The sequence below is a fragment of the Rhinolophus sinicus genome, chromosome 6 (assembly GCF_057876585.1).
Source record: "Rhinolophus sinicus isolate RSI-liver-muscle chromosome 6, RSI-T2T, whole genome shotgun sequence".
Lineage (NCBI taxonomy): Eukaryota > Metazoa > Chordata > Mammalia > Chiroptera > Rhinolophidae > Rhinolophus > Rhinolophus sinicus.
The window spans coordinates 65,076,234-65,088,481 of NC_142506.1; positions in this window are offsets into that span (position 1 = coordinate 65,076,234).

Below are 12,248 nucleotides of genomic sequence, written 5' to 3' on the forward strand. Positions count from 1 at the left end.
ATGGTCAGTGAAGGCCCAGAGTACAGTGACTTTACCCAGGGTCAGGAGTGACTCTGCGGCACCAGAATAAGGAGGTTCTGTTGGGGTGGCAGGATGTCCATCACCCCATTCTCTGATGCTTCCTGCTAGGTCTGCGTTTCGTACGACTTCGGCTTGTCTAAGGATAATAGTGAAAGAAAAAGGAGCAGGAACTGGCAAGATGCTCCATCACATGAAGATAGAAAACACTGTCGGGTGGCGAGAGGCACCAGGTTCAGGGTCTGCCTGAGTGAATTAGTTTCTCTGAGGCTCACTTGTTTTTTTCTGTCTATAAAAAAGGGTAACAGACAACAACTTCCTGTTAAGATTTTTGTCATTTCATTTACTTCCTCCTCTTCCCAACCCACCCTTCCTCCCACCCCTGCACACAGACACACAGACAGACACACACACACACACACACACACACACACACCTTCATAGGAAGTTGTTGTTAGGAAAGTTAGTTTGCCTAATTGTAGAACAGGTGGAATTACATGGTGATAGCTTTGGTTGATTGTCATGTTAAAATACTGAGTGAATTTAATCCTTCCTTGACATCAAGACTACCAGAAAACCTTTTTGCCCCCTAAGAAAAGCCCCTTTGGTGGGGCCTGTCGCATATGCAGTAGCATTGCAAATGCCAGCGCTGTGGTCGGTCGGGGAGAGAGGTAAGTGGAATTGATGAGTCTGAACAGTTCTTGCACTGAATATCCTTCCAACTTGTTTTCTAAGTCTGTTTAGTTGGAGTAGGAAAACACCTTTTTTTGTTTTTGATTTACAATGACCCATCCCAACACTGTTCATGTATGTTTGAAAAATACTTGTTTTTCCTTATAAGAGAGAACATCCATTTTTTTAATCAAATAGGTTCATCCATTCATTTTGTAGACATCAGTAGGACACCCATTCTCAGGCCTGTGTTAGACACTGAGATTTAAGGATTCAATTATTATTCTCTGTGGCAGGAGCCATATCTACCCATAAAACGGCTGTTTAATCTCTTACGGGTAGTGAGTGGCTCAGTCTCAGGCATTGGAGCAGGATTCATGGGTGAGTTGACGTTTGGCTGGAAATTAAAAAATGAGTAAAATTTTTGAAGTGTTGGAATAGTTTCTGGAAAAGCATAGTTTTGAAAGAGCATGATCTACTCGGTAATGTCCAATAATTCTTTGTGATAGAGACATAGGATGAAATGAGATTATTGAAATGGAGGGGCTGTGGAATGTGGGTAAAATTATACTTCATAAAATTGCTTGTTGATCCGTTTTATGTTCACACTATTGGACCTATCTTTGCATTATGTGATTCACTAATCATGCTGAACTTTTATCCATGATAAAAGAAATAAGACAAAAGAAACCTCACTGTGAAATTTTTTACTCTGTTTATGGCATTGGTGTAGCTTGCAAGCACCAATTTGGGTCTCACTTGAATTTTCCTTTATGTGCCATTGAATTTTTAAACTATAGCTTCGTTATGGCAAAGATTTATGTTCCTAAAGTGCAGGGATGTGTGTGTGTGTGTGTGTGTTTGTGCACGTGCGCGCATGTACTGTTTTAACCAGGAATTGTTTGTTTGCCTGCAAGAGGAATTCACTCCATGTAACTTAAATGGAAAGAAAATCTGTTGGGTGGGGGGGAAGTAAAACTTCAAGAAAACCAAGCATATCTGTGTCCCAAAATGCACAGGAATGGGGTACGAATTACACTTGTGGGTGTAACTGGGTCACATTAATATCCCATAGCCCTGGATCTGGGACTGGGAAGCTGTTTGTCCCATCTTGCTCTTTCTTTCAGAGGATGTGTTTTTCTGTGATAGCTGTACCTTCTTCTGTATTTCTTTGTGGGTTGGCTTTCTCTGCTCTCTCATTAGAAGCCACGTGACCCAAAATACCATTCCAGTCTTCACCTGGGCATGTATCTGCCGTGATTATCCCCTATCTCTCTGTGCCTCTTAAGTGTTTAAATTCTTGCCAGAAAACTAATCGACTCAGTCTAGCTTGTGTCATCCTTGGGCCAGATATCGGCACCTGGGTCAGTCTGTTGTGGCCACAAGAATTGGGGTCCTGTAAAAAAGATTCAAATATCGACGCTCAGATACTTTCAGAGGCCTGTGGGTGGGGGCGGTTTCTAGAGTAGGGGCGATGCTTTAGGCAGACACCCCCCAAGTGTGTTTACTACAAATTTTAGCTAAATGATATGCTCTCTGATTGGCATAACTGAAATCCTAATTTCTTCTCAGAGCATGGATTAATGTGTTACATTTCTTTCTTTCTATATTTAGCAACCTATCCAACTATGCAAAGTGACTGATGATAACTCTTGGCATTCTTTCCAACAAATCAAACCATTAAATGATTTACTGGCATGTCATCACACATAGGAAATGTTTTCCTTTATTGTTTTCAAAGTGCCTTTTATAATCTCCTATTACAAAGTGACCTAATTAACTGAAAAACTATACAATCAGCTCTTTAAAAATCCATAAAGAAAAAACACAATAAGCAGAATAGCCCAAGAAATAATAAAGTATAAATTAATAAGAGCAGTGGGAAACATATCTAATAAACATTATTAGTTCAAAAATAGAAATTTCATGTTCTCAGTACTCATCTGTAATTTTTCGAATACTATTTTTTCTTTTTTTGGCTGTTAGAGGTCTAGTTTGGACTTATTTCTCTCTGGATGTAAATATGAAAAACTGCCAAAATGTTCACACCTCAGTTTTCATCATTGACATTGTAAAACTATCACTTTCTTCTCCCAACGGGACCATTGAGGAAAAACACCCCAACATGGCTCCTCTGGGACGACCACATTCAAAAGGTTGGCCAGTGGAGGTATTGAGGATGGGAGGCAAATATTTCAATAAACAGGTGTTTTTATTTATTAATTTATATTTTATTTATTCCTCCCCCCCAAAAAAAATTGTAATTGTGGTCGTCTCATTAGTGCTTTACTTCAGGCTAAATGTCTTTTCAGTCCTTGGGTTTTCGAACTAGAGAAAACAAGACAAACTGTTGGGCAGGGTGTTGGGTCTGGATGAAGAGTCTTAGACAGGGCCATCTGCCCATGAGCCAGGCCCAGTGGCACAGAGTGTGGGCATGGCCCTGGGATCGTGGCAGAAACGTGCACGTGGACCCGAGGCTGAGCAGGGGTCCGGCTCAGGCTCTGCTCGGCTCACTTGCCAGGGGCCCACCGCTCCCTCTAACTGTGTGCTTCCTGTGACCTTTGGAAGGGACTCTGTTCCATGAGGGACACGTGAGCTTTTCACATGCAACGCGTCCTCCCTCCCCTTGGCAGGGAGGCACACAGTGACCGTGATGGCATCTGACTGGCCTGCTCTCCCACTGAGAGACAAGGTCTGTGAGTGTGGCCTCCAGGGAGACAGGAGGACAGAGTAGGGGAAGATGCCTGAATGAGCCGCGACGCGGATCTAATACTTCTCTAAGGGAGTGCTTCTGTGTCTTTTCCAGGGGTGGGTTTTAGCGTGGGTCACCCAGATGCATGCCTCCGTCCTTGGCTCTGTCCTCCTGCCACCTCCAGGGAGTGCTGTGTCCTAGGTGCTGGTGGAAGGCTTGCCCTTTGGCTTAGGGGCTAGTGGGGGGAGAGCTGTCGACCCCAAGGGGTATGAACTGAGCCCAGGAGACATTTCTTTTCATATTTGTTTCTCATCACCACCTTTTAAAGTAAGGTTATAGATCCTAAAAATTAAGGAATCTCAGCTTAAAGCCCCGAATTGCCACCTCTGCGAGGCAACGGTGAAAGTGGGACTTGGAGAATTAGCGGGGAGGTTAGAGGGGGCTGCTAGACATTAAAATTTCCCTTCTCCTTTTTGCTTTTCCAGAAAAGGGGCCCAGTTTTAGAAGTGGTTTTCAATTTTCTTCTTTCCTCAGAAGTACTGAAAAAAAATAAAAAACCTGTTAAAGACTGGGACGTAATTCTCTCATTCCTCTTCAAGCCACACACGATGCCCAGAGCACAGGAAGGTAAATCAAGGCGATTGTCATCAGAGAGACAAAGTTAAGCGACTAAGTGAAGGGTGTTGGAGGTGGTGTTGAGAGAAGTGGTGATCCCTCACCCCACTGGGGTCAGACGGCCCCCCTGAGGAAGCCACGTTGCAGCTGAGAGTGGAGGGATGCTTTCCTAGTGAGGGGAAGACGAGTCAGGTGCTTCAGAGGGAGCACGTGTGCAATTTGGGAGTGAGGAGATGGATGGTGCCTTCAGAAGCTTCGCCTTTCGCCCACTCAGGAAATAGCAGGAGAGGAAGAAGCTGGCTGACGTCCCACTAAGAGGTTTGGATTGTATCCCAGGGACAGTGGGGAGCTTCTGAAGGGACTTCATCGGGGGTGCGACAGGCCTGTGCTGGTCTCAGGAGTGAGCCTGAGAGGTTTTCAAAGTGGCTGAGAAAGCCAAGTATGGGGTCTGTGCCTGGTGGCCGTGATAGAAATGAGGACGCAGACAAATCAGAGGGAGCTTTATCGGCAGAATTCAGATGATTTGGAGCAGTAGGAGGTGGGGAAGAGGCGAAACTTCTGGACCGAAACCTGCAGAGCTCAAGTAAGGTGGTTCTCAGTCCCGTCCTTTGTGCTCCTCTGCCCAGGAACTTCTTTAGATCATTTTGTTTATTCTTATTGTGAAATTGTGATGAACAGAGTAATAGCTTGGGGCTCTATGGTCGTCCGCATGTCTTCATATATCAGCTTTACATCAGGCCTGTCGGTGGGGTGGGCCTGCTGTACTTAATGTGTTTCCCCGAAAATAAAACCTCACCAGAAAATACGCCTTAGCATGATTTCTCAGGAGGACATCCCCTGAACATAAGCCCTAATGCATCTTTTGTTCCCCAGTCTTATTTTCGGGGAAACATGATGGAGAAGTCTTTAGGTAACTTGCTCAAGGTCATGTAACTGGTCAGTGCTGGAACTGGAGGTGAAGTTCAAGTCTACTTGACTACAGAGATTTTGCTCTTTCTATCCCAAAAGATGTACTCACAGCCAGTTCGTGTTTTTAAGGACCCATCACGTGATAATACCTGACATGTATTTATATTCACCATCTCCTTTGGCCCTCACTGACGCCCTATGAGGCAGATATTGCCAAGCTCTCTGATTTGCAGTTTAGGCAAAACTGGCCTAAAGAATATGAATTACTGCCCAAGTTTTGAGGGTGTAGGACCCCTTGGCACTGTGGTTCCTGGACTCCAGAACTCAGTCTCTCAGCAATGACAGGAAGGTAAGTCGTGTGCTATTGTCGTTAGAGCTGTGGTTCTCTAATGCTCATTTCAATACCCGTATGATCCAACACAGTGCTTCCTTTTTCTTTTCTTTTCATTTTTATTTATGTATTGGGGTGACAATTGTTAGTAAAGTTACATAGATTTCAGGTGCACAATTCTGTATTACATCATCTATAAATCCCATTGTGTGTTCACCACCCAGAGTCAGTTCTCCTTCCATCACCATATATTTGATCCCCCTTACCCTCATCTCCCACCCCCCACCCCCCTTACTCTCTGGTAACCACTAAACTATTGTCTGTGTCTATGAGTTTCTGTTTCTCATTTGTTTGTCTTGTTCTTTTGTTGTTTTTGGTTTATATACCACATATCAGTGAAATCACATGGTTCTCTGCTTTTTCTGTCTGACTTGTTTCGCTCAGCATTACACTCTCAAGATCCATCCATGTTGTCACAAATGTTACTATATCATCTTTTCTTACCTCCGAATAGTATTCCATTGTGTATATACCACAACTTCTTTATCCATTCATCTATCGAAGGAAATTTTGGTTGTTTCCATGTCTTGGCCACCGTAAACAAAGCTGCAATGAACATTGGAGCACACTTGTCTTTATGGATCAATGTTTTTAGACTTTTTGGGTAGATACCCAGGAGAGGGATTGCTGGGTCATGTGGTAATTCTATTCGTAATTTTTTGAGGAACCTCCACACTGCCTTCCATAGCAGCTGCACCAGTCTGCATTCCCACCAACAGTGTATGAGGGTTCCTTTTTCTCCACAGCCTCTCCAACACTTGTTACTATTTGTCTTGTTGAGAGACATTCTGACTGGGGTGAGGTGATACCTCATTGTGGTTTTTATTTGCATTTCTCTGATGATTAGTGATGTTGAGCATTTTTTCATATGTCTATTTGCCATTTGTATGTACTCTTTGGAGAAATGTCTCTTCAGGTCGTCTGCCCATTTTTAAATTGGGTTGTTTGTTTTTTTTGTTGTTGAGTTTCATGAGTTCCTTGTGTGTTTTGGATATTAGCCCCTTATCAGAGGCACTGTTTGCAAAAATCTTCTCCCATTCAGTTGGTTGGCTCTTTATTTTGTCGATGGTTTCTTTTGCTGTGCAGAAGCTTTTAAGTTTCATATAGTCCCATTCGTTTATTTTAGCTTTTACTTCCCATGCCTTTGGAGTCAAATTCATAAAATGCTCTTTAAACCCAAGGTCCATAAGTTTAGTACCTATGTTTTCTTCTATGCAGTTTATTGTGTCAGTTCTTATGCTTAAGTCTTTGACACAGTGCTTCTTAAATGTAGGGAATATAATATAGGTGTGATTTAAAAAAAAAATTAAATGTCTTGGGGTGTCATTGGTTAGTAAAATTATATAGGTTTCAAGTGGACATTTCCGTGATAACATCATCTGTATATCACATTGTGTGCTCCTCACCCCCAATCTGGTCCCCTCTGTCACCATGTACTTGACACCCTTTTCCCTCTTCATTTTCTCCCCTCACCCTTTTCCCCTCTGGTAACCACCATACTGTTGTCTGTGTCTATTGAGTTTGTTCATTTGTTGCTTTCTGTTTTATAACTCACATGAGTGAAGTCATATGGTTGTTGTTCTTTTCCATCTGACTTATTTCACTAAGCATGATACGATCCTCTCAGGATCTAGCCATGTTGTTGCAGATGACAATATATCATTTTTTATGGCTGAGTAGTGTTTCATTGTATATATGTACCACATCTTTTTTATCTAATCATCTATCGAAGGACACTTAGATTGTTTCCACATCTTGGCCACCGTGACTAATGCTGCAATGAACCTAGGGGTACATATATCTTTGTGGATAAGGTTTTCAAAATTTTCCCCCCAAAGGAGGGATTGCTGGGTCATATGGTAATTCTATGCTTAATTTTTTGAGGAACCTCCGCACTGTTTTACATAGTGGCTGCACCAATTTACATTCCCACCAGCAGTGTATGAGAGTTCCTTTTTATCCACATCCTCTCCAAAACTTATCTCTTGTTGATACAAGTGTAATTTTGTCCACAAATGATATAAAGTCTGTGTGTGTGTGAGTGTGTAAGAGTGTTCATTTTAGAGACATCTAAATTTCAGTGGAATTTCAAAGTGGAATGTTCAGAGGGCAGTCCTGTTTTCTTCATTGTGTTCTTGGGCAGGGAAATCTCTTGCAAAACCCCAGTGTACTGATGACATTTAATATAGTGAGAGTTTAGACGGAACTTTGGTTTTACTGATAATACCAAAACGGAGACCCTGGAAGGAGAGGAAACCTGAATCTATTTAACTTAAAAGGTATTGAAAGATAGTAAGGAAATCCATGTGAAATCCTGCTGAGTACGACTTGCATGAGTCCAGGGAGCCCATCATTGTTTGAGAGAAAATTGCTGGTATCGCAGCTGCCAGGGCTCATTATGTGCTTCTCCAAGCTGGTGTCCGGTGCCTCAGAAACTCCCACCAGGCTGGAGAGCGTGGGCTCGGACATGCTGACTCTCCCACCGCTTCCGTCCTCGACATCTGGCTTCCAGAATGGGAGAAAGGTCAGAGAGGAAATGAGTTCGTGGCGAATATAAGTTTCGACTTAAAGTTTCAAGATTAGTGCTCGAGTCTCCCTCTCTCCTTTACAAACTCTCTCTCTCTCTCTCTCTCTCTCTCTCTGTCTCTCTCTGTCTCTCTCTCTTTCTTTCTCTCTTTCCCAACCCCTTTTTGACTTGCATGGAATGAATGCTATGGCCACGTTTCTGTCAGAGACAACCAACTATTCCCAGCACATAACTTTGCAAGGTACATTCGCTCTCCCTGATGGGCTCCAAGAGTGGTTACCTAAAAGGCACCTGAGTGTCTGATACCTAGTTCATGGCAAGAGGGCCTGGGAGCAGAGATTGTCAACGGGTCCTGTGCTTAACCTGCTTCATTTTGAGTTCACGGCCGGTGACTATAATCACATCACATTGTCTTTGCCAGTGAAGTGAGATAGTGACGTTGATCACTGAAGCCACGGGACCAGCTGGACAGCTGGGGTATCTACGGCCGGGCTCTGCCATGTGGCAGGGACATGTGTGGAAGGATTTAAGACCATGACCCTGACCCCGCAGAGCGATAGAGCATATGGAAGGGAGGTGGTCAGATTTTTATGGGGAGTGATTTGGGAGGATGAGGAATTTTTCTCTGCTGCCTGCGTTTTATTCCCTGCTGCATCAGGGGATGACGTATGCCATCCTTATGTACTACAGACATTAATGAGGAAATGACTTACTACCTTGTGACAAAAATGTTCTCGCAGCGATATAATCCAATCATTGTATTTTGTTAAGCTTTTAGAATTATTTTCAATTATAGTTGACAGTCAATATTTTACATTAGTTTCAGGTGTACAGCGTCGTAGTTAGACGTTTATATCATTTATGAAGTGATCCCCCCAATAAGTCTAGTTCCCACCAGGAGCCATACATCGTTATCACAATGTTATTGACTATATTCCCTATGTTGTACTTTACATCCCTGTGGCTATTTTGTAACTACCAAGTTGTACTTCTTAATCCCTTCCCCATTTTCACTCAGTCCCCCCATTTTCCCTCCCATCTGGCAACCATCAGCTTGTTCTCTGTATCTATAAGTGTGTTTCTGTTTTTTTGTTTTTTTTAAATTAATTTTTGTTATTTTGTTCTTTAGATTCCACATAGAAGTGAGATCATATGGTACTTGTCTTTTTCAGTCTGACTTATCTCACTTAGCATAATACCCTTTGGGTCCATCCATGTTGTTGCAAATGGTAAGTTTTCATTCTTTTTTAGGCCAAGTGATAGTGTACTGTATAAATATACCACTATTTCTTTATCCAGTTGTCTATTGATGGGCAATTTGGTTGTTTCCATAGCTTGGCTATTGTAAATAATCCTGCAATGGAAATAGGGGTGCATATATCTATTCAAATTAGTGTTTTGGATTTCTTCATTTCTTGAGATAAATACCCAGAAGTGGAATTGCTGGGTCATAAAAGGTAGTTCCACTTTTAATTTCTTGAGGACAATCCGTGCTGTTTTCCATGGTGGCTTCGCCAATTTGCAATCCCATCAACAGTGCACAATTGTTTCCTTTTCTCCACATTCTTGCCAACAGTTGTTTGTTGATTTATTGATGATGGCCATTCTGACAGGTGTACTTTGTTAAACTTTTGATTTTTGAGGCACTGGCATACAAACTGGAGAGTTTCTTGCCTACGTAGCCTAAAATAGACAGTTTGCAAAAACAGTGGCTTGCAGTTGTCTGAGAAGTAGGGGACAGAAAGAAAAGCAGTGGCCCGAAGCAGTCAATTCTTGCATGACTTTCAGTTGGTTCCTAGAATTCAAAAAAAGCAATTTATATAACAAAGAGCTAGCTGATGTGTCATTTCAGCAAAGGTCTTTAACACATGATTTGAGAAAACAGACCCTGACCTGGGCGGAAACTACAAATTCTAAATTCTTCTTCAGAAGACACTCTGAAACTCACACACCCTCTCTTCTGGCTCGTGATACTCCAGTGCATCTCTACCTACTGTTTTTTTCTTCCTTTGGCTACAAACTCTAAAAATGTACACTAAAGCAGAAGATTAAAGACTTATCTTACTATTATATTCATGACTGTCTTTATTTTCAAATCTTAGGATCTCTTTCTTCACAGGTTTTTCTCTTACACGAATACTTTGATCTTTCCTTAAGTCTCTCTTGCATCTCTCTGTCTCCCTCTCTATCTTGTCTATGGGTCTGTCAATCAATCAAAACCTTATGTTCCTCTCTGTCCTTTCACGTGCCCATAATGTGATATGTACGGTGTGCACACACGTGCAAATGGCAACTGTACTGCTAACAGCGGCTCGGCTGATAGAATGTGCAGATGAATGGCTAAATTCAACAAGTGCTCTCTGCTCTTTCCCTTGGAGAGGCCCACATTGCCACTAACTCCTCTGCTGTGTCTGATTCCTTTCCCCCTCCTTCCCTGACCACCATTATACTTCTCGTGACTCCCTTGGCGGGGAAGCAGATTGTCAACCAACCCCTTAGTGAGCCCCAGGAAGTACCCGAAATGAGTGAGGACCGTGTCCACTGCCTTCTTCATTTCCACGCCGATGAAAGGGATGTAGGATGGACATTGGAAAGGAGTGAGTATTTAGATGTTGATGTATTTTCCACCTCCTTTTAATTACCCGCCCTTTTTTCCTCCTCCATCTGCCTTTATCCCATAACCAGATACTCTAGGAGGTACTTTTTAGGAATATGAAGAATTGCTGATGGAAGAGAAAAACACTAGCAAACCTACATTCTGATTAACATTGCAAATGATGGGAGAAATGACCTGAGTTTCGCTTCTTTTGAAAGTGAAAGTGAGAATCTCAAGGGTGAACCAGAGTTAGATCCTCAGAATTCCTTCTCTTTTAGGGAGAGCCTATCAGAGAAGGAAAAGGGAAAATCAGGCAAGTAAATATAGTAGCATGTGAAATCGACACCTGCCAGGTATTCTAACCCTACTGCTGACCCGCTGAATCTTAATAACGTTTGAATCATAAAGAGAGCAGTAAAACTTAGTCTGGATGTGTGCAAAGACTGTTAACCCAACCTTGTAAATGTAAAAAAAAAAAAAATTGCATGTACACGTCTTCTTATTCCTTGAAGTTAAGCGATACTGAGACAGTTTTTAAATGCTGTAAAAGCAGAGGCTTGTTTTATTATTAACAGTGTTCACAAGCTGACAAAATGTGTGTAAAGTTGAAAAACAATTCAGCAAGAAGCCTACTCTAATCCATTGATATGTAATGTCCCTTGTTGTAGAAGACTATGTAATGAGATATTTTCAAGGTAGCTTTTAATTTATTCTCAGCGGAAGCTTTTCTCCATTAATTTATCAACATGGTTTGCCAATTGGGGTTTGGACTTCACTGTAGGAGAGAAATGCTCTCGCTTTTCCAAGTGTTACAGGCAGTATTTTCTGAGGCACACGGTAATTATGTGTTAGTTACGTACTCATGCTAAACGAGAATTGCTTTGCTGATAGGATGAATTTTGCCAAAATCTTGAGTACCATCCTCATTAAAGAGCCAATCCCCTGTTTTTTTAGGTACCAATTTGACTTCTGTGTGGTTACTTTGCGGAGCTTTCTGAGTACAAGGGTTGTCTATACCCTGGGAGGGAACCAAGTTTCCTCATTGCCTTGAATGTGCAGTGAGCGTCAACCACAGAGAGAAAAAACATGAGTCACGCGTGATGCCATTAAACTATACCTAATAGGCATTATTCAGTGGGCCTTATGAATGTGAGTTGTGCCCCATTTAAACTCTAACTGAAACGATTGCACATTTCATTATGAAGATAATTACCAATTTGTTCCTTCCCCCCAAATCATGTATGTATGAAAAACACAGTTAAAAGGTAAACAGGACTACCTCCAGAATACAGAATTAAAGAGAGCCTGCTTAATAGGGTCAGTGGAATAACAGGTTATTGTTTTCCTTTTCTTTGCCTTTTTTTTTTTTTTTTAAAGAACTGAGACTTAAATAATTCCCAATTTTATGACACAACTCAATGTAAAATGTTGTTATTCTTTATGAATTTTCCCAATGTATTCAATATCAGTTTCTTAATATTAAAAACAAACCCACATTTAAAAGTTCCCGTCACTTATAGATAAGAATATTCAGTATCTTCATTTACAGAGTAATGTGTATGTCTCCCGTCTGTAAATATCCGGCTGGGAAATGAGCAGAAGAACCAGTGTTTTGTTCAGCTAACGAACTGTGCGATTTGGACCGAACTGTGTGACCTCCTCTGGGCTTCAGTGGCTCCTTCTGGAAAAGTTTCCAAATAGGTGACTTTTAGACTCTTTCATCTTAAAACAATATCATCTTTTTTTTTTTTAAAGGTTATTGCGGTGACAGTTGTTAGTAAAATCACATAGATTTCAGGTGTACAATTCTGTATTACATCATCTATAA